Source organism: Pseudoliparis swirei, chromosome 8, assembly GCF_029220125.1.
Source record: "Pseudoliparis swirei isolate HS2019 ecotype Mariana Trench chromosome 8, NWPU_hadal_v1, whole genome shotgun sequence".
Classification (NCBI taxonomy): Eukaryota; Metazoa; Chordata; class Actinopteri; order Perciformes; family Liparidae; genus Pseudoliparis; species Pseudoliparis swirei.
In genome coordinates, this window is record NC_079395.1 from 42873 (window position 1) to 66390 (window position 23518).

General features: G+C 45.8%; 2 non-coding genes across 2 annotated transcripts; both read left to right on the plus strand.

The window, feature by feature from the left end:
- The first annotated feature begins 395 nt into the window (after positions 1-395).
- trnag-ucc (transfer RNA glycine (anticodon UCC)) lies at positions 396-467 on the plus strand. Its single transcript has one exon. It is a non-coding gene; the product is annotated as a tRNA-Gly (tRNA).
- A 444-nt stretch (positions 468-911) lies between these two features.
- Positions 912-983, plus strand: trnag-ucc (transfer RNA glycine (anticodon UCC)). Its single transcript has one exon. It is a non-coding gene; the product is annotated as a tRNA-Gly (tRNA).
- Positions 984-23518: the final 22535 nt, after the last annotated feature.

Genomic DNA, 23518 nt, shown 5'->3' on the forward strand with positions numbered 1-23518 from the left:
TTGTTGGGTTAATGCCTTTCAATTTACCATGTTGCTGTTCTCGGCTGGACAACAATGTTCTGTCAATGACATTTGGTGACACAAACAAATGTTTGTTATATGAACATGTTTTGGCTACTTGCAATGTCTGACTTGCATTCATTTCACACAAAATGTGTAACATGAGTATGTTTAATAATGTTGTTCACCCTTTGCTTATAATAACCGATAAGGTTCCACCGAGACTTGAACTCGGATCACTGGATTCAGAGTCCAGAGTGCTGACCATTACACCATGGAACCAAGACACGAGTAAAATTGGTTATGCTTGAAGGCACATGTCTCAATTCTCAATCATATTCGATAACTCGCTTGCTTTAACTCATTTGAATGTCATTATGGGAGGCAGTTTGTGGGCATTGGTGGTATAGTGGTTAGCATAGCTGCCTTCCAAGCAGTTGACCTGGGTTCGATTCCCAGCCAATGCATTCATACTGGTTGGTTATCACTTATTCGCATTGCCATGGAGGCAGGACATTGTTGGGTTAATGCCTTTCAATTTACCATGTTGCTGTTCTCGGCTGGACAACAATGTTCTGTCAATGACATTTGGTGACACAAACAAATGTTTGTTATATGAACATGTTTTGGCTACTTGCAATGTCTGACTTGCATTCATTTCACACAAAATGTGTAACATGAGTATGTTTAATAATGTTGTTCACCCTTTCCTTATAATAACCGATAAGGTTCCACCGAGACTTGAACTCGGATCACTGGATTCAGAGTCCAGAGTGCTGACCATTACACCATGGAACCAAGACACAAGTAAAATTGGTTATGCTTGAAGGCACATGTGTCAATTCTCAATCATATTCGATAACTCGTTTGCTTTAACTCATTTGAATGTCATTATGGGAGGCAGTTTGTGGGCATTGGTGGTATAGTGGTTAGCATAGCTGCCTTCCAAGCAGTTGACCTGGGTTCGATTCCCAGCCAATGCATTCATACTGGTTGGTTATCACTTATTGGCATTGCCATGGAGGCAGGACATTGTTGGGTTAATGCCTTTCAATTTACCATGTTGCTGTTCTCGGCTGGACAACAATGTTCTGTCAATGAAATATTAGTAATATTAAAAAAGAATTTTCTTGTTTAGGTGTTAATTGTTGGGGAAACGATATTTTCTGTTGTTTGGTGAATATAATGGAATCTCAGATGTTCTCTTTTCGTGACGTGTAGGGACAGAGGTGATTAGGCAGGGATAGGTCCATGGGGAGAGGCGATGGGTTGACCAACTTGATCCTGGACATTATTATTTTGTTATTATTTGCTGAGAAATTCCAGGTGTATTCGTTTGAATCATTTCCCTACACAATTTGCTAAACATTCCTTACCAAGATGGCGGCGCGCACGGACGCAGCGGCCCCTCTCTGTCCTGACCATTTGGTGTTTTGTTCTGTTTCTAAATGTTTGTGCAAAAGTTCGTCCAAAAATTGTTCGTCTTCGCCTCGTCTGTCTACGTCGAACCCAAATATAGTCGCCAGGTTCTGTTAACCATCGGCAGGACCAAACTACACGGCACTCTGGACGCTGAACAAGCGGAAACACTCATGAGCACGGATTACTCGCCGCCCACGACCACACCGACCACACCGGACTCGACTGCCACCTCCCCAGAAAGGAGGCGCCAAGCGTTGTGAGAGGAAGCAGAAGGGGTAGGCGCGGAGGTATCCGAGCTAGGCTAGCGGCTAGCCAACTCGTCCAGCCATACCATCCATTATCATGGCTAATGTGCGATCCTTGGACAATAAAATGGACCACATTAGACTGCTGCAGACGGAGCAGCGAGACGTGAGGAACTGCTGTGTGCTTATCTTCACGGAAACATGGCTAAACGACAACATCCCCGACTCTGCTGTGAGACTGGAGGAGCTAACATGCTACCGGGCGGACAGAGCCCTCGCTGATGGAGGGAAAACTCGCGCGGCAGGGTATGTGTTTACATCCGGGACGCATGGTGCCGGGACGCTGCCGTGGTATGTAGACACTGCTCACCACTGGCGGAGTTTATGATCATAAGGTGCCGTCCTTTTTATCTGCCGAGGGAATTCACGGCGATTCTGCTAGTCGCTGTTTACATCCCCCGACCTCCAACAACAGTGATAGAAATGCACTCGTGAACTGTATCAGGCCATCAGCGAAGAAGAGACAGCTCAGCCAGACGGCTTCACCATCTTTGCTGGAGATTTCAACCATGCAAACCTTAAGACTGTCCTTCCCAAACTACACCAGCATGTTGATTTCCCTACAAGAGGAGACAACATTTTGGATCTGGTCTACACAACCCACAAAGGAGCGCATAAGGCCTCCCCTCCCCACATAGGTCTCTCTGACCACATCACCGTCATGCTAATGCCAGCATACAGACCCAGAGGAAAGCCTCCAGACCGGTTCTGAAGCAGGTGCAGGTGTGGCCAGAGGGGGCCTCCTGCGCCTCCAAGACTGCTTTGAATCAACAGACTGGGAATGTTTAAACAGGCAGCCACATACAACGACCACACTGACATTGGGGAGTACACAGACACTGTTACTTCTTACATTAGCAAGTGCATTGATGATGTGACCCATGTAAAGACCATCACCACTCGGGCTAACCAGAAGCTGTGGCTAACAGGGGAAGTCCATCGGCTGCTGAGGACTAGAAATAGGGTCTTCAGAGCTGGGGACGAAACGGACCTGAAAACAGCGAGCCAACCTGTCCCACGGCATCAGGAAAGCAAAAAATTCCTACACAAAAAAGATAACCCGGCACTTTAAAGACAGCAGAGACACACGCAGCCTGTGGTTGGGTATTCAGACCATCACAGACTATAAACCCACGCCACAGAACTGCGACAGCAACATCTCTCTGCTAAACAACCTCAACAACTTCTTTGCCCGGTTTGAAGCACAGAACAGCACTCGTCCACACAAGACTCCGCCCCCTCCCCATGATCAGGTTCTGTGCCTGTCTGCTGCCAGCGTGAAGAGGACTCTCGTCCATCAACACCCACAAGGCAACAGGTCCAGACAAAATCCCTGGTCGTGTGCTGAAGGACTGCGCAGAGGAGCTTAAGGACGTCTTCACGGATGTCTTTAATACTTCTCTGAGACAAGCTGTTGTTCCATCATGCTTCAAGGTAACCACCATCATACCTGTGCCAAAGAAATCCACTCCGTCCTGCTTCAACGACTATCGTCCAGTGGCACTGACCCCATAATCATGAAGTGCTTTGAACGACTAGTCATGTCGCATATCAAATCCATTCTCCCCCACTCTGGACCCTTTCCAGTTTGCATACCGGGCCAAACGGTCCACGGAGGATGCAATCTGCTCTGCTCTCCACCCAGCCCTCACCCACCTGGACAAAAAAGACTCTGATGTAAGAATGCTGTTCATAGACTTTAGCTCAGCATTCAACACAATCATCCCACAACAACTAATCTGCAAACTTGACCAGCTGGGGCTCAACACATCGCTGTGTAACTGGCTGCTGGACTTCCTGAGTGAGAGGCCACAAGCAGTACGGGTCGGCAACAACACCTCGAGCAGCATCACACTCAGCACAGGGGCCCCTCAGGGCTGTGTGCTCAGTCCCCTGCTCTTCACCTTGCTGACTCACGACTGCAAAACCAGCTACAGCACCAATCACATGGTCAAGTTTGCAGACGACACAACATTGATAGGTCTCATCACCAAGGATGACGAGACCCTCTACAGGAGGGAGGTCAACCTTCTGACCACGTGGTGCGGAGTCAACAACCTCCTGCTCAACAACAGCAAGACCAAAGAGATCGTTGTTGACTTCGGAAAGGCCACACCCATCACCCACCACTGACCATCAACGGTGCGGACATTGAGCAGGTCAGCAGCACAAAATTCCTGGGGGTGGAAATCAGTGAGGACCTCTCGTGGACAGCCAACACTACATCGCTGGCAAAGAAAGCACAGAGGCGCCTCTACTTCCTCCGGAAACTGAGGAAAGCAGGAGCCCCCATCCATCATGTGCACCTTCTACCGCGGCACCATCGAGAGCATCCTGACCAACTGCATCACTGTGTGGGCGGAAGCTGCACAGACCACAGCAGGAACGCCCTGCAGCGCATAGTGAAGGCAGCTGGAAGGATCATGGGTGCCTCACTCCCCCCCCTCCCATCCCTGCAGGACATATACAACACCCGCCTCACCCCCAAAGCGACCTCGATTGTGAGTGACCCCTGCCACCCCTCACACGGTCTCTTCAGCCTCCTGCCCTCTGGGAGGAGGTACCGAAGCCTCCGGGCTCACACCACCAGGCTGTCCAACAGCTTCATCCACCAGGCTGTCAGGAAGCTGAACTCTCTCCCCATCCTCCCACTCCGTCCTCTTTCAGACTCACATGTCTGAATGCTGCTAGCACAATTTATGTTGTTGTTGTGTCTTTCTTTTGGGGTTCCGCCGGCGCAGTTTGAATGAGGACTTGTTGAAAAAGAAGTTTCGAGAGACCCAGCACTCCAAGAATACAAAGTTTATTCTTTAAGAGTACAAAGTAAAAACAGACGCTTCGTTCGAACGGCTGGGAATCCACGGGTCCGTGTACAAGGAGATTCAACGGATCTATGTGTGGTTACAGCTTATATACACAAGAGAAAGTGGGAGGTCTTATGTTCGATTCTATAGGTTGCCTCAAGGTTCCCTATAGCTCCCCTTCCTCCAAAGATGATCTCCCCCGTGTTGACCACCAAATATGGATATATAGGGCAGTCCCCTGCTGTGGACTTTCGCGCCAACTTGAGACAAAGGAACTCTTCACTCCAAACCCTCGTGTGGCCTTCTAGGCTCAGATCTATAAAATAGCTGTATCTTTAAGAGTAATAGAGCAAAATACACGACATATTCCCCCCTCGAGAGTTGATAGACTCTCGCCAATAAACAAACAATCAATTCAATTCAATTCAATTCAGTTTATTTGTATAGCCCAATTTCACAAATTACAAATTTGTCTCGGAGTGCTTTACAATCTGTACACATAGACATCCCTGCCCCAAAACCTCACATCGGACCAGGAAAAACTCCCAAATAACCCTTCAGGGGAAAAAAGGAAGAAACCTGCAGGAGAGCAACAGAGGAGGATCCCTCTCCTAGGATGGACAGATGCAATAGATGTAATGTGTACAGAAGGACAGATTTAGAGTTAAAATACATTCAATGAATATGACAGAGTGTATGAATAGTTCATAGTAGGCATATTCCACGATGGAGACCTCCACGATCCATCAGGCAGATGGCGGTGGGGAGGAGGAGGGCGGAGTCTCAACAGGACAGTGGCGTAGTCATGAGCAGGAATTCCACGACCCAGACGATCCATCAGGCAGATGGGATCTATGCCGTCTCATAGGGTCCGATGACCCCATGAGACGAAAGTCAAAAGGACTTCCGGGAGAAAGCAGAGTTAGTAACGTGTGATTGAGAGATGAAAATTCATCCTTAAGGAGAGAAAAAGAGGAGATAGGTACTCAGTGCATCCTAAACGTCCCCGGCAGCTATAAGCCTATAGCAGCATATCAAGGGGCTGGACCAGGGCAAACCTGATTCAGCCCTAACTATAAGCTCTGTCAAAGAGGAAGGTCTTAAGTCTACTCTTAAACGAGGTGACTGTGTCTGCCTCCCGGACTGAAATTGGAAGCTGGTTCCATAAAAGAGGAGCTTGATAACTAAAGGCTCTGGCTCCCATTCTACTTTTTAAGACTCTAGGAACTACAAGTAGTCCCGCATTTAGTGAGCGTAGCTCTCTAGTGGGGCAATATGGTACGACAAGCTCCTTAAGATATGATGGAGCATCACCAATCAAGGCTTTGTAGGTTAAGAGAAGAATTTTAAAAGTGATTCTTGATTTTACTGGGAGCCAGTGCAGAGCAGCTAGTGCAGGAGTGATGTGATCTCTTTTCTTAGTTTTAGTGAGAACACGAGCTGCAGCATTCTGGATCAACTGGAGGACCTAAGAGATTTATTAGAGCAGCCTGCTAATAAGGAGTTGCAGTAATCCAGTCTCAAGTAACGAACGCGTGAACCAATTTTTCTGCATCTTTTTGAGACAAGATGTGCCTGATTTTTGAAATATTACGTAGATGAAAGAATGCAGTCCTTGAGATTTGCTTTACGTGGGAGTTAAAGGACAAGTCCCGATCAAAGATAACGCCAAGATTCTTTACAGTGGTGTTGGATGCCAGGGCAATGCCGTCTACAGAATCCACATCACCAGATAATTGATCTCTGAGGTGCTCAGGGCCGATTAAAATTACTCCGGTTTTGTCTGAGTTTAACATCAAGAAGTTGCAGGTCATCCATGTTTTTATGTCTTTAAGACATGCTTGAATTTTACAGAGTTGGTTGCTCTCCTCTGGTTTTATCGATAAATATAGTTGAGTGTCATCTGCATAACAATGAAAGTTTATGGAGTGTTTCCTGATAATATTGCCCAAAGGAAGCATGTATAAGGTAAATAAAATTGGTCCAAGCACAGAACCTTGTGGAACTCCGTGATTAACGTTAGTGGTTATCGAGGCATCATCGTTTACAAATACAAACTGAGATCGATCTGATAAATAGGATTTAAACCAAATTAGTGCCGTGCCTGAAATGCCAATCGACTGCTCCAGTCTCTGTAACAGGATGTCATGGTCAATGGTGTCGAATGCAGCACTAAGGTCTAACAAGACCAGGACAGAGAGGAGTCCTTTATCTGCTGCCATTAAGAGGTCATTTGTAATTTTCACCAGTGCCGTCTCGGTGCTCTGGTGTTTTCTAAATCCTGATTGAAATTTCTCAAATAAACTATTCTGTGGGAAGACGTTCAAATGGATTCTGTGGGAAGACGTTCAAATGCTCAATGTCAACGCCATAAGTAAGAACAAGATCAAGCGTGTGGCCAAAGCTGTGAGTGGGTTTCTGTACTCTCTGACAGAAGCCAATCGAGTCCAACAAGGAGATGAATGCAGCACTAAGGCAATCATTATCAACATCCACATGGATATTAAAATCTCCAACAATAATAACTTTATCGGTTTTAAGAACCAAACTTGATATAAATTCTGAGAATTCAGATATAAACTCTGAATATGGACCTGGTGGCGGTACAGAATCACAAATCGAATTGGCTGTAGTGTTTTCCAGGTTGGATGTGAAAGACTAAGAACAAGGCTTTCAAATGAGGTGTAGTGTAATTCTGGTTGAGGATTAATTAATAGGCTCGATTCAAAGATGGTTGCTACTCCACCTCCTCGACCGGTGCCTCGAGGAATGTGAGTATTAATATGACTTGGAGGAGTCGATTCATTCAGGCAGACATATTCTTCATGGCTCAGCCAGGTTTCAGTTAGGCAACATAAATCAATGTGATTATCTGATATTAAATCATTCAGTAACACAGCTTTAGATGACAGAGATCGAATATTTAGGAGACCACATTTAATAGACCTATTTTGTTGCACTGCTGAAATAATTGTGTTAACTTGTATAAGGTTATTGTGTACGACTCCTCTTCTGCTTACTTTTGATTTATTTAATTGAAGTGGCCGTGGGACAGACACAGTCTCTACTCTCAATGCAAACATACAGGTGTATTATCATGACAAACATACCACCCCGTCCTTCAGTAAAGTTCCAACATTACTGTGACTGTATGAAGTGTAAAAGTGGTGTAAAATGAAGTATTACATGTGAAATTGAAAAACCTGTCAGGCAGTTATCTTTTCTTAAAATATCATTTAGCAATGTAGACAGGAAAATTATTTCACGGTCCCTCTGCCTAGGCGACCTTAAATTAAACTCCATACCACTGAAATCAGAAAGGTTTTAGCAAATTGTGTAGGGAAATGGTTTTTTAGCAAATACATCAGGAATTCCTCAGTAAATAATAACAAAATAATGATGTCCAGGGGTCCGGCTGGTCATCCCATTGGACCTTTCCCCCAGACCTCCTCCTGCCTGTTCCCCTGCTGTCCCTAAATGTCCCACCGAATAAACACTTGAGATTCCATTATATTTACCAAAGAACAGAAAATATCGTTTCCCCCACAATTAACACCTATACAAGAAAATACATTCGTAATTTTGATAATGACAAATCTACGAGAATACACAAGAGTATGTAACACTTTAGCTCTTCAGCAGCTGGACTCGGTTCTTGAGGACGTCTTGACTCTGGTGGTTGTTCCACCAGTCCTTGTCCAGAGTCTTGTAGGCCACTGGTATTGTTCATGTTTGATATAATCGACTCCATTCCACCCAGGGAGTCCTTCAGCACTCCATCCTCCCCTGTGGTCTCCCCCGTTGTTCTAGAATGACAGAAGAGACGACCAGTATCCTTGCATACACAACAGACACAAATCAGACATCAACACAGATTAACACTTTTATGAGTAAATGTAAAATTATAAAACATATCGTTCCTTTAATATATATGCGTCTGTTTTAAGATTATAGTACTCCTTAGTTCTTTAACATGGGTATGTGTCCATTATTCTACCCTCTCCCCTGTCGTCCTCATCAACGTCCGTCTCCGCACCATGCAATAGTGGCATCTGAGTCTGATCGCCGGGCATCACCACTCCAACCCATCTGAGTATCATAACTTTTGCAAAGGTTAGCAATAGTGTACAGAAACAAAACATCACACACAATGACAGAACGAGTGCTACCATGATCTGGACCAACACTGCTCCTAACGGCCCTAATTTGTCCTGCAGCCAAGAATTTGCAGACCATCCAGCATCCTCCGATGGTCCAAACGCATCCCTTATGAGTTTCAATGCCTCTATGACACTCGTCATATTGTCAGAACTGTCAGGAATCAGGGTGTAGCAAGCATCTCCAGTTAAATTTAAAGACACACAAAGGTCTCCTTGTTTGGCCAAAATATAATCCAGGGCCATGTCATGTTTTAGCAATGTCAGTCTGTGGCTCCTCTGAGTGTTTGACAGTAATTCGAAACCTCTTATGGTCTCGTTCGCAAAGCCCTGTAAGGTGTATGTGATATTATCTATGTGGTCCGCCAGAAACGTCACCCCATACCATGGAAATAATCCTATTCCCCATTTCTCTGCGATGCTCACCCTCCAATCGTAAGATTCCAAATTGTTAAACTGAGCCATCTCACGTTTCTTCCTTCGTCTTTGAGCAGCATTTGAGTCGGCAGGTCTCTTTCCCTGCTGGAAGGTGAGGACCTCGTATGGAAGTTTCAATGTTGCCATATAACAGCATCCTGTCCACCCATATGGTAGAAATATGTATGCTTTGGTTCCACAAATCCACCAAATATCCTTAAAGCTACCGATAGTCACATTCCCGGGCAAAATTTGATTCGTAACCTTCACAGACTTCTTCTTCTTTTCTTATCTGATACATCAAATGTTACTACATGCGACTCATTCTGAGTTTTGTGCTTCCTAATCCCCAGGTCCATCGAGTACCCGCCACAATCCGAAATCCCCATGAACATACCTGGCCCACCATAAGTTGTATTTGAACAAAAGCAGAAGTTTGCCTTTGCTGGTGCTACTTCCATTGTATCAGGGACCGCCGTCCTGATATCTTCGTGTTTATCAAGTAAGTTTATATAAGCTAAGTCCTTCAACCAAGAACAGAAGGCTCTAGGTGTAAACAGATGAATTGACCAGGACATTACTATATCTACTGCAGACTGCTGGTTGTACAACAGCCATGATAATGCATAACTCTGGCACACAGCGGTGAGTGGCTCTGGTCTACTCTCGAAAACTGAAGGCCATGAGATAGGTGATAAAACTCTCACTAGACTTGGGCCATCCCCTCGCACCCGCTCTTACAGCATGAGTTAATTGTTGGAACCATAGGTTCCTACTTGCCCAAGGGTCTGATATTTGTAACACTGAAGGATCAAATCCAAACGCCCTCCATTTAGCCTCTCTCTTTTGTACTGTGTGATAGTTATTATTCATGTTTCCAGGTGACTGAACAGAGTTAGATGAGTCATCAACTATGTTTGAACTAGCCCTCTGATCTAGCATCGATGGCTCTGCATAATCCTCTTATCATCTGGGTTCTAGACTCCACACTCTTGTTTCTACTGTTCGTACTAAGTTTTGATGTTTCCATCAACTTCTGGGTTGCATTAATCACGTTCTTGGACGTAACTGATGTTGTCTTCTCAATTGTTGTGCGCACCGATGGCGTCATCACTGGTGTAGTGTGTACTGCAGTTGTCATTGCTGTGGTAGTCTGAACTAAAGGTGTCATTGCTGTAGCTTGATTGTCTAAAGGAGGTCTTTTTGTCGGAATCTTCTGAGGCGCCCTGGTAGTTAGGTGTGATGCATTTATGGCTTTCAGTGTTGACAGGATGGATTTTTCTTCTATTTTTACAGCTTTTGTCTGGGGGATTGATGTATTCCCCCCTAGTATCACTAGTGATACTATGTGAACTCTAAGTCCTAAACCGGGCCGCTCACTCCCAACGGGTGAGTCGTAAAAAGAACACTTGTAATCTCCCTGATCTTCCGGTTGAGGTTGTCGTATATACAGACTGCAATCTCTCTTAATCTCCAGTCTCCTTCTGTCAGTGAGTAATGTAAACTTCCCTGCTGGTAGTTTCCCTTCTAGGTCTATAACCCTGCCACGGCTATCTTCCCACTCAACTCTACGTTTCCCGTTTCTTCTGTCTACTCCGGGGCACTTGCACGGAAGCTGAACTGACTTTCCCAAGGTCACTTCAACCCTGGTCCTCGTAACGGTTTGGTTTAACCCTTTTCCTAACGGGTCTCGGGCTCCTCTGTCTCCCCACCTCTCTGAGTTGTCCTGTCGTGACTCACTCCTCTGTGAGGCCCCAGGAACATCACAGCCAACCGAACTAGGTCTTGCTGTATCTGGGACATGTTGGATGACAATATCGCGATACCCATTTCCCTGCCCGTCTCCTGTGCAAACGTCTCCGGCATCATCAGAAGTGTGTACAGGAACATCAACATTATCTTCTTCCTGGACGGCCTCTCCTTCTGAATTCTGACTCTGTGGATTTTCATGCATCCTCCTGTCTGGCGCATGTTCTCCCAAGATCGTTGTCAGGCTCTCTCGAGCCTTCCACCTCTTGGATCTGTGACTGTGTCGCCTCCTCTCCAGGTGCTTTGACACAATGTGATAAGTGGTACCACGTTGGCGACCCCTTGACCTGGACCGCGGTTCCCGTACTGCGAATCACCTCGAATGGTCCTTCACGGCGTTCAGTATACCACTTCCTTCTGAATACCTTTACGAACACCTTGTCTCCAGTCTGCACTGTGTTCCTGGTTTGCTCTTCGAGCTCTGCTTGTCCCTCCTGTCTTGCCTGCCTGGCGGAAACATATGTGGATATTCTTTTATGTAGATTAACCATATATGTAACATACTTTTGCATTTCATCTTCTAAAAGGGCCAGGCTTGGTCCTTTCCCACTTGTCCGTAGACAAGGCGTTGGCATCAGCCTTCCTGTAACCAACTCATGCGGTGTCATGTGTAAATCGCGGAGTTCACTCGAGCGACATACCATTAACGCCAATGGCAGTGCTGCCACCCAATTCAAACCCGTGTGCTGACATATTTTGACAATACGATTTTTTAGAACACCATTCATTCTTTCGCACATCCCTTGACTTTGCGGATGGTAGACTGCACCAAGGCGCTGTTTAATTCCTAGTTTTTGCAAGATCAATTTCACCGTTTTGTCCACAAACTCTTTCCCATTGTCTGAGGATATTCGGTCTGGGAGCCCCCATCTGCATATGACCTCTTTACACAAGAACTTGGCAACTGACTGAGCATCTTTACGTTTTGTCGGGCATGCTTCCGGCCATCGGGAAAATCTGTCCACAACGACCAGCATGTATCTTTTACCGTCAATTGGTTTTATCATGTCCACATAGTCCACCACCAGTTCTCGCATTGGACCTCTTGGGGTTGGAATGTAACCTGGTGGGACCGTCACTCCGCTCCGAACATTGTTTTTTAGACAAATTGTGCACCTGCCTATCACATAATCAATCTGTTGAAACAAATAAGGTGCCCAGAAACCATACTCCTTTGTGATTTTTCTTGACTTCCCCCCTTGCCACGTGAGCCAGACCATGCGCCTCCTGAATCATTAGGCCCAACAAGTCCGGTGGTGCGATTATCAGTCCCTCATGATTTCTCCAAAGTTCGGTAGAATCTCGGTGGCACCCGCCTACCCACAGCTGTTTGTCCGTTTCGGCGGCTTCCTGTATCAAAATTACATCTTTGAGTGTTATTTTGTCTTCCAAGGTCACTTCATGAGTGACGAGCAGGATTTTGCCCACTTTGTTTGCTCCTGTGACTGCTTTGGCTGCTTCGTCTGCCGCTCTGTTCCCTTTTGAAATCTTTGAAGCATCCTTTTTGTGTGCTGCACATTTGGCTATCGCTATTTCTTTGGGCTTCATCATCGCGTGCAGCAGTTTCATGATCTGGGCGTGATGTTGTATTGGAGACCCATCCGTTTTCTTGAATCCTCGGTTCTTCCATACGGATCCAAACAGATGACACACATTATGCGCATAAGCAGAATCGGTGTATATTGTCACTCGCTTTCCTTCGGCCAGCAAACACTCTTCAGTCAGGCCCACGAGCTCCGCAAGCTGCGCCGATGCCGGCTGTGGTATCACTTCAGCTTTTTCAACAGTGAATCCGGTTCCTTGGGCTTTTACCACGGCGTATCCAGCACTCAATTTGTCGTCAATACGATAACAGGAGCCGTCCGTCCAATACTCCAGGTCCACCTCACTCAACGGGAGGGCTTTCAAATCCGACCTCAGTCTGGAGTATTTCTCTGCTTCATGAACACAATCGTGTGGCTCCCCGTCCTCTGGAGTTGGCAAATTTTCCGCTGGATTTGTCGTGACACACCTTACGAGTGACATCCTCCTGCTCTAAAAGCCTATGATAGTCTCTGAGCCTAGACATAGTCAAATTGTTCTTTCCATAGTTCAAAAGATTTCTGAGACTATGATGTGTAAGAATTGTCACCGGGTAACCCATGGTCACCGATGATGCTTTACTGTACATTAGAGAAACCCACACCATTGCCCTGTAGCATAGTGGTAGTCCTAACTCTACTTCTGAAAAGCCGTGGAGTAGTAGGAAATAGGTTGAGGCCCTGTTCCCGTACCTGTTGGCTGACAAAGGACTGCACATGTATGTTTACCCCCAATGGATGTAGATACATATAGCACGAAATTCTTAGAGTAGTCGGAAGAGCCAAGGCGGAGCCTCCTGCAATCTCTTTTTGTCATTTCAAATGCCAAAAGGCCATCGTCGCCCAAGAAAGGTTGCAGTGGAGTTTAGCATTTCCAGTGTCCTTGATCATAGCTCTCAACGGTCCCGTTAAGCTGGCATACTCCTCAACCCACGCTGAGGAATACCCTGCAATGCCAAGGAATGTCATCATCTCTCGGACTGTTCTGGGTTTTGGAGCCGTCCGAATGGCTTCCAGATGAATTTCAGAGATGCTTCGATGTCCCAGCGTGATTTGTTGGCCCAAATATGCCACCTTCTCCTGACAATATTGTAGCTTTTTCAGAGAGGCCTTGTGTCCTTTCTCTGCCAGTATTTGAAGCAGTTTAATTGAGTCTTTATGGCATGTTTCCTTATCAGTTGAACAAATGATAATGTCATCCACGTACTGAATCACCGCACTTTGTATCACCTGGTCTATCCCGACCAAATCGTCTTTCAATATTTTGTTGAAGATGTGAGGACTGTGTTTGACACCTTGTGGCAGTCTCTCATACTCGTATGATTGTCCATTGTATGTGAAACCAAATAGGCCTTGACTCTCTTTGCTTAGTGGTACGCTGAAAATGCACCACATAAATCTAACACTGTGAAGTGTGACGCGTTTGCAGGATTTGGTCTAGCAAGGTGTGTGGATCTGGCACCTCTGCTCGAAAGTCAGTTACCGCTGTTCACTGCTCTCAAATCATGTGTCAGGCGATAAGAATTGTCTGGCTTCTTCACTGGCAACAAAGGCGTGTTGCTCTGGGGTTCCGTGTTATCCTCAAAACACCTGCCTTTAGAAGTCCTTCAATTTGGGGTGCGATTCCTCGGATTGCCTCTTCCTTCAGTGGATACTGGTTTCTCCAAGGTGGACTGGCTCCAGGTCTGAGTTCCGTCTTTACTGGTTGGGCTGACTTTACCAGTCCAATATCAGTACTATGTCGCGCCCATAAATCTTCTGGAACTTGTTGTAACATCTCTTCTCTTAATGCATCCGAGTCCAGTTTGACACTGCAAATTGATTCGTGTGTCATCCTCGCAGTTTGGGGCTGTCCTCGTCCTTGAGCCGAGATCATAATCTTGATGAATCGCTGATCCTTGCTCCTCCAAATGGCCTGATTTTCTTTTGGGGTGTGAACACAGCTTCTTCAGCTTCTGCCATCATTTCTCCTATCTGCTTCTGGTGTTCTTCATTTACCAACAAGGTCACATGCGCACACCCTTGTGATATCAAACTCTCTGTTCACGTAGTCGTCGGTGTATCTTCATTGCTGCTCCTTGTGGTCCCACAATTATGCAGCCTGAATTGAGTTGGACTTGCTTTGGTTGGTGGCTTAGCCATTCTTCTGGGTTGGGTTGGGCGTTTTTGTCAAGTACTTGAGCGTGCAGTGAAGTGGATACTCTGGAAGTTTCGCATTGGGCATATTGGCGATGATAAATTTCTCCCACAACTTGGCAGGCGCCACAAGGTCTTCCTGGAGGTTTCCGATCCAGAATACTGTAGGTGCTTCCGTCTCTGTTTTCATCACTGATTGATGAAAGATATCGTTTGGTATTTCAACCAGACAGCCGCCTGGAGTACACTTTATTGTACACTTCAACCTACATAACGCATCTCTTCCCAACAGCGCGATAGGTGTATGTTCAGAGACCAATATGGGTAGTTTGATCTTTACTTCTTGATAGCTGAGATCAACTGGTTCTGTGAGAGGGATCAGCTGTTTTACTCCCTCAAACCCGATTGTCCGGATCCATTGGCCAGACATGGGAGATGTGTAGCATCTTTAGGCGAATACAGGTGAAAGCCGCTCCGCTGTTCACCATCACTTCCAATGGTCGATTATTTATTTTCACCTTTATCGTTGGATCTTTCTCCGGGCCTGATACTACCAGCTGGCACCTCCCCTTCGAGTCTTCCGGGCACCTCTATAGCCCTGGTTCCGGGCCTCTGTCAGGGTTTACTGGTCCTCTGTTCGCTCCGGATTGGCCCCTGTATCCTCCTCTGGGATTTCCTCTATTATTTCCTCTGAAATCTCCTCTGAAATCCCCTCCCCTCTGGTTACACTCACGGGCGAAATGGCCAAGGGCTCCACACGTATAGCATTCGTCTGAACGCTGTTGGGAATTGGGATTATACCGTCCTCCTCTTCCGAGATTTCTTTGATTTCTGCCATTCCAGGGTTGTTCTTGGTTGTAATCTGCCCGTGGGTAGAAGGCGGCGGGAGCCACTGGAGATTGCTGGAGCTGCTGGAACTGGGCCTGGTATGGCTCTGATGTCAACACAGGTTGAGTTGGTGGTGCCTGACTCTGCATAACCAACGCTTGCTTCCTCTCTGTCCTCTTTGTGTCTACGAGTTGTATATTGTTCAATTTCCTGAGGGTTTCTTGTTCCTGACCCTTGATGTCTTGGTCTTTTTTCCTGTACAGCTCCACCTGGTGTGCAATATGATCAGTGTACACTTTTCTTTCCAGGCTCCCAGCCCAACCACTTCTGCCAATTTGCTTCGTACTGGCAGCGGCAAACCCAGCAGGATCTTGCCTCTCAACACTGACTGGTCCATGCGACTCAAATCCGGATCATTCCCTGTGACATTCCTCCATGTTTGATGAGTTCTTGACACATAGGCTCTTGGGTTCTCAGCCTCTCCCAGTGGTTCAATCAAGATGTTGTCGGGATGCACATTTGTCGGAAATGTCTCCTTTAGTGCCCTACACAAGCGACCTCTGCTTGCCGCGAACAGCTCTGAGTCATTTACAGCCGTTCCCCGCACTGCCGCCAGTCCAGCTTTTTGTAGGATTTCTCCCATGCCGTGGACCCCAAGGAGATTAGCCAGGAGTCTTTTGATGTCTCCCATCGCTGGCTGTGAGCCAATCATGATTTCTTCCAGTTTTGCAATCCAAGGATGTGCTCCGTCTTGAATAATGGGCAGTTTTTCCAGTATATTTGACATATCGGTGTTCAGCAATGGCTTATACTCCAGATTCTGGCCTCGGACGATCACTGGGCACATTGTCTTGGGCGTGGACTGTTTCCTAGGCGGAATCTGTTCTTCATGCCTGATTGCCTTGAGTCTTCTCTTTGTAAATCTTCCTTCTGTACCTGCAACTCTTCCAACTGTTTTATCAGCTTCCTTTGTTCTTTTTGTCTTTCAGTTTTCTTCAAGTCACGGAGAAGCCGGTTGATGCTTACTTCAACCTCTCTCACAGTCCTCTGTGTATCCTCTTCATCGCTGTCCTCCTCTTCATTGTCTTGAGTGGTTCTATCTCCTCTTCTTTCCGCTCTAGCCAGCGTCCGCTTGACTTTAGGATCGTATCCCCCCACGTCCTCTTCTTCATCACTCTCGTCGATTTCTTCATCTCTCAATTCCACCCAATCGACCTCAGTCTCCCAGTCAGTTGTCTTCTTCCTTCCGAATTTGGATACGTTGTTATGGTTGTCTCCGCTGTCCTCTCTCGGTTATTTGGTCCTCACTGTCTCTGACCAGATAAGATCCCTTCTGACTCATCACTGGGAGCTGCGGATAAACCCTCTTGGGCTTCTTCTCTTCTTCATGGCGTGGTCGTTTTTACTGGATTCATATGTGAGAAAGTTGGATCGGTGTCGGCCAGCAGTTTCTCAGTTTGTTTCGTATTTTGCTCTATTTCTTCCGCGATTTATCTCTTTTCTCGATGGTAGCATTCCTGAGCTTCTGTCCTTCCTCTTCAAATAACCGAAGGATGCCAAGCTCCACCAGTCTCTTCTCTTTGCGTCTTCCTCCCTTTGTGCCTTTCTTTTGGCCTGCCTTGTATGTGGACACAAGTACCTTCATCACGTTAATCACGTCTGCTGAGTGTCCCCTCCTTGGGCCACGGTTGGTCAACCTGGGGCCATCGTTTTGACCATTTCTCGGATATCTTTGCGATGTTTGCGATGCCGCTGACCAAAGGATTGTTTTTCTGTACTACATCAACTGGAGTAGATACCTTTGGATCTTTGGTGCCATTTTTCCCCATTATGACGGCTTTCTTAAGCACTGTTATTATTGTATTGTTTATTGCAAGCTCAAGGTACTTCAATTAACCAATTAACAGAAATCAATCAACAAAAATAAATCAATTAACCAATTAACGAATTAATTAAATCCAGACTCCCCCCTTTTATTAATGAGATTGATTTGTCTCTGCCAACATACCAAAGGCTCACAGGCCCAACCCTGAGTAATGTATGTGCTAATCAACACAGCAAGTGCATGCCCTCATTACTGACACCAAATGTGTTAGGATCTGTAGTTTGTGTTTAGTTTTGTGTCTTGTTTTGGATTCCTTGTGTCGTCTGTCTCCCTGTGATTGTCTGCCCTGGTCCTGATTGTTTCCTTCTGTGTGATTGCTGGTCCCGCCATCATTGTGTCCACCTGTGTCTCGTTCCCCGTTGTCCAATCCTCTCACCTTGCCTGTGTATGTAAACCCTGTTCGTCTCATTCCCAGTGTGGCTTCGTACTGTTTGGTCCGCGTGTTTGTCGTCCTGTTCTGGTTTCTTGGAATAAATATAGTTGTGCAGTAATGTCGGCATTTGGGTCCTCTCTCGCTGCGACAACCTGGACTACCCATGACAGAACGAAGCCACCAGTAATGGACCCAGCCTTCAGTTTCCGCTACACAGTTCCTGCCTGGCCAGCTAACGCTCATCTTCTGCTTGAGGAGATGTGGGAGTCCCTCCGGGCCCTGGAGTCAAGGTCGGCGGTTTCTGTCCCCGATGTTCCGGTTCCAGTCCCCGGAGTTCCGTCACAGGCTCCAGACCCCGAGGTTCCAGTCCACGATGTTCCAGTCCCCGGTGTTCCGTCGCCGGTTCTGGTCTGGCCAGCCTCCCATGATCTGCATCTCCACAACATGTGGGAGTCCCTCCGCCCTTGGCCCTGTGCCGGGTCCAGTCCCGGTGTTCCGTCACGGCTCCAGTCCCCGATGTGCCGGTTCCAGTCCCCGGTGTTCCGTCACAGGCTCCAGACCCCAGGTTCCAGTCCACGATGTTCCAGTCCCGGTGTTCCGTCGCGGTTCTGGTCTGGCCAGCCTCCCATGAGCTGCATCTCCACAACATGTGAGTCCTCCGGCCCTTGGCCCTGTGCAGGTCAGTCCCGGTGTTCCGTCACGGTTCTAGTCCACGATGTTCCGGTTCCAGTCCCGGTGTTCCGTCACGGTTCCAGTCCACGATGTTCCAGTCCCGGAGTTCCGTCACGGTTCCAGTCCACGATGTTCATGTTCCTGTCCCGGTGTTCCGCGCCGCCTCCAGCCCCGATGTTCTGGTTCTAGTCCCGGTGTTCGTCGCGGTTCCAGCCCCGATGTTCCGGTTCCAGTCCCGGTGTTCCGTCACGGCTCCTGTCCCGATGTTCCAGTCCCGGTGTTCCGCTGCTGGCTCCAGCCCCGATGTTCCAGTCCCGGTATTCCGCCTCCGTTCCGCCCGGCCCCGGTTCTCCCATCCGCCTCCGTCGGTCAGTCACAGTTCCCGTGATCCGTCCCATCCAGCCCGGTTCCCCATGTCGTCGCCTGGTCCCACAGAGCCCCATCCCCAGACCCGGTACCCTGGGACTTCCTCTCCTGAGCCCGGTCCCCTAGCTCCCCACTCATGTCCTCCGGCCCGCCCTTCCCCTTGGCCTGGTGATCGTCCTGCGGCCCGCCCCCCGGACTGCTTCTGCAGCCTTGGTCCCTCCTCCGGCTCCCCTCCACCCACCCATGTGGAACGCTTGGGACGTCTGGAATTCGTCCCTTGAGGGGGGGGTACTGTTAGGATCTGTAGTTTGTGTTTAGTTTTGTGTCTTGTTTTGGATTCCTTGTGTCGTCTGTCTCCCTGTGATTGTCTGCCCTGGTCCTGATTGTTTCCTTCTGTGTGATTGCTGGTCCCGCCATCATTGTGTCCACCTGTGTCTCGTTCCCCGTTGTCCAATCCTCTCACCTTGCCTGTGTATGTAAACCCTGTTCGTCTCATTCCCAGTGTGGCTTCGTACTGTTTGGTCCGCGTGTTTGTCGTCCTGTTCTGGTTTCTTGGAATAAATATAGTTGTGCAGTAATGTCGGCATTTGGGTCCTCTCTCGCTGCGACAACCCGGACTACCCATGACAAAATGTCAAGCAGAGGTTTGCCCACTGTCCTCAAATGTGGTCTTGAACTCTTCTAGCAATGTCCGTGTTGAATCACCATTCAGCACATATCAAAACCAACACTGCATAAAAACATAAGCAAAGCAAAATAAAATAAAAAATTATGAAAATTAAATAATAATAAAAAATAAAAATAATTAAAATTAAAAATTAAAATTACAAATTAAAAATAAAATTAAAGATTCAAATGAACAAATTAACAATTAAAATTAAAATGAACAAATTAAAAATTAAGTAAATAAAATGAAACCGTATTTGTCAGCCGAGTTTCGACCAACTATTATGTACCCCTATTTAATTAAAATTGTACTTGATCAGTCAGCCGCCAAGCCTAAATTACAAATTAAAAATAAAATTAAAGATTCAAATGAACAAATTAACAATTAAAATTAAAATGAACAAATTAAAAATTAAGTAAATAAAATGAAACCGTATTTGTCAGCCGAGTTTCGACCAACTATTATGTACCCCTATTTAATTAAAATTGTACTTGATCAGTCAGCCGCCAAGATCAATGTTCTACAGTTTCACCAATGTACGCAGCTTTACAATGTGTATCATGAATATCTGACTTTGACTCGAATATATCAACACAAATGAAAAAGCTTGTGGAGTGAAACATGTACCGGCCTTTTGTTGCAGACTGTCCAGCAGGTGGTGCCAAACGTCAGTGGCCACGCCCCCGGCCTGGCCTTTGGTGTTAACTGGTTCTTTGTCCTCTTTTAGCCCAAATCTCATTCGTCATAAAATGAGTAAAAGAAATATGAAATGGTTAGGTTCTATCAGCATGTAACCTTATGTTTAACAGACTGTGTTCTCCCCGGAATGCATGGCTTCCATCTGTGTAACCCAACACGTTCACCCCGTTCCTCCCACCCGAGCTCTGGATGTAAGGACTGAGATGAGGATGTTTGACCACAAGATGGCGATGACTAGTCGACCACCACGTGTTCGTTCACCGTGGGACTCTCGCGAGAGCACGAGTCAGTCCTCTTCTCTTTTTTATTTTTTATTTTATTTTTTATTTCGACGCACCTCCCTAACGGAGCTTATTTAATTTTATAAATCAATATCTTATTAACTAGTTAGTCTCCTCTTCAGGGAACTCACGTTTGTCTTTACGTTCTCTTATAGAATAAAAATGCACGGCGTGATTTAGAGTTTATTGAACTCCTCTTTTTTCACATCTGTTACCATTTAGAAAAACTCCACACACGCACACAGCAACTCAACGCACACACACCAGCAGGCTCGCGCGCACGCACACACACACACACTGGGTGCAGTTCCTCCGGCCGACGTAATTGTCCCCACCTTTTTATTCCCTTTGTGCTTTTGCCAAAAGATTAGTTATGTCTACCATTCACACGTTTAGCATGCGTTCTTCTCGTTTTATTCTTCTTTTAAGGTTTAATTTCTGCTACCGTCTGAGATTTTATTTCCGATGAGAGGCTGCTTCGTGCATTTATTCGTCAATAACCGCAGAGTGAGAGCATCAATCGTACTTTATTTCTCAATCTCGTTAAGCCAGTACTAATTTCTTTAGACTATGTTCTATCCGATTTAAGCAGCTCTATGATCATTTTCCTTTTAGGTCCTTTAACCTTCTCTCTCTTAATCTCTCTTCGTTTCTTGTTACTTATCTCTGTCTTTCTGACTATCCAGCGCAATGTTATTTTAGCGATTAACTTTCCCGCGCCTTAACGTTAAAACAAATCAAAGGCCTTATTTTCGGATAACTAAACTACTAATTAATACACCTCAATATCATTCTATTTTACCACTCTTTTACTTTAACTTGAAAAACTTTTCCTCTCAATTCAAACGCACCTCTTTCTCCCCGTACTCAAATATGAAGGAAAAATAAAAATATCGTTCGACACGGTGAAATTATTCTTGAGCCACGGTAATCACACACAGACTACACTTAATGAATCAGCATATCAATGAAGTCAGCAGATGTTTACCGTGTTTGTTGTCAGTATTTTCACAGCGTGTCTGTTCATGGCGCCACTTTGTTGTGTCTTTCTTTTGGGGTTCACTTGGCGCCAGTTTGAATGAGGACTTGTTGAAAAGAAGTTTCGAGACCCAGCACTCCAAGAATACAAAGTTTATTCTTTAAGAGTACAAAGTAAAACAGGCGCTTCGAACGGCTGGGAATCCACGGGTCCGTGTACAAGGAGATTCAACGGATCTATGTGTGGTTACAGCTTATATACACAAGAGAAAGTGGGAGGTCTTATGTTCGATTCTATAGGTTGCCTCAAGGTTCCCTATAGCTCCCCTTCCTCCAAAGATGATCTCCCCCGTGTTGACCACCAAATATGGATATATAGGGCAGTCCCCTGCTGTGGACTTTCGCGCCAACTTGAGACAAAGGAACTCTTCACTCCAAACCCTCGTGTGGCCTTCTAGGCTCAGATCTATAAAATAGCTGTATCTTTAAGAGTAATAGAGCAAAATACACGACATTGTCTATATGTTTACATGTTTCTTACTATTTTTGCACTTTATGTTGTCTATGCACTTTATGTTGTCTATATGTTCACAAGTTTTTTTACTATTTTTGCACTCTATGTTGTCTATATGTTGCACAATTCACTTTATGTTGGACAGAAGAGAAACGCAATTTCGATCTTCTGTATGTTTGCACATATGGAAAATTGACAAATAAAACTGACTTTGACTTTTGACTTTGATTTCAGTGGTATGGAGTTCGATTTAAGGTTGCCTTGGCAGAGGGACCGTGAAAGAATTTTCCTGTCTACATTGTTTAATTGATATTGCAAGAAAAGATAACTGCCCGACAGGTTTTTCAATTTCACATATAAATACTTCATTTTACACCACTGTTACACTTCATACAGTTACAGTAATGTTAGAACTTTACTGTAGGACGGGGTGGTATTTTTGTCATGATAATACACCTGTATGTTTGCATTGGTTGTTTGTTTGTTGTCGAGAGTTTATTAACTCTCGAAGGGAGGTATATGTTGTGTATTTTGCATTACAGCTCTTAAAGATTCCAGAGGCCCACAAGGTGTCCATGGTATAGAATACCATTGCTTAGAGCTGGACCAGATGGTTTACATTAGGTAGCATGAGATCATAGTAGGGGGGGCTAGAAGCCCGCTCGAAACCATTGCCAGCCCATAGATTCGAACATGACGCCTCCTCTTTCCTCTGTCTATATAACCCGTGACAAGATGATAAACCATTGAACTTTCTCATCCGGACCCTGAAAGTTTCCAGTCATTCTAGATGTCTGTCTTCGGCACGTACCTTGTAGAATAAACTTTGCATTCTTCTCAAGTACCGTGTCGCTCGAAACTTCTTCTTCATCATCATCATCTCAAGGGACATGAAATAACCCACATATTTGGCATCACGATTATACAATACTACCTTCCAAGCAGTTGACCTGTGTTCGATTCCCAGCCAATGTATTCATACTGATTGCTTGTCGATTTTCTCTTCTTGGCATTGCCATGGAGGCAGGACATTGTTGGGTTAATACCTTTCAGGTTACCATGTTGCTGTGCTCGGCTGGACAAAAATGTTCTGTCAATGACTTTTGGTGACACAAACAAATGTTTGTGATATGAAAATGTGTTAGCTACTTGCAATGTCTGACTTGCATTCATTTCACACAAAATTTGTAACATGAGTATGTTTAAAAATGTTGTTCACCCTTTGCTTATATTAAGCGATAAGGTTCCACCGAGACTTGAACTCGGATCACTGGATTCAGAGTCCAGAGTGCTGACCATTACACCATGGAACCAAGAGACGAGTATAATTGGTTATGCTTTAAGGCACATGTGTCAATTCCCAATCATATTCGATAACTCGTTTGCTTGAACTCATTTCAATGTCATTATGGAAGGCAGTTTCTGGGCATTGGTGGTATAGTGGTTAGCATAGCTGCCTTCCAAGCAGTTGACCTGCGTTCGATTCCCAGCCAATGCATTCATACTGGTTGCTTGTCATTTTTCACTTATTGGCATTGCCATGGAGGCAGGACATTGTTGGGTTAATACCTTTCAGGTTACCATGTTGCTGTGCTCGGCTGGACAAAAATGTTCTGTCAATGACA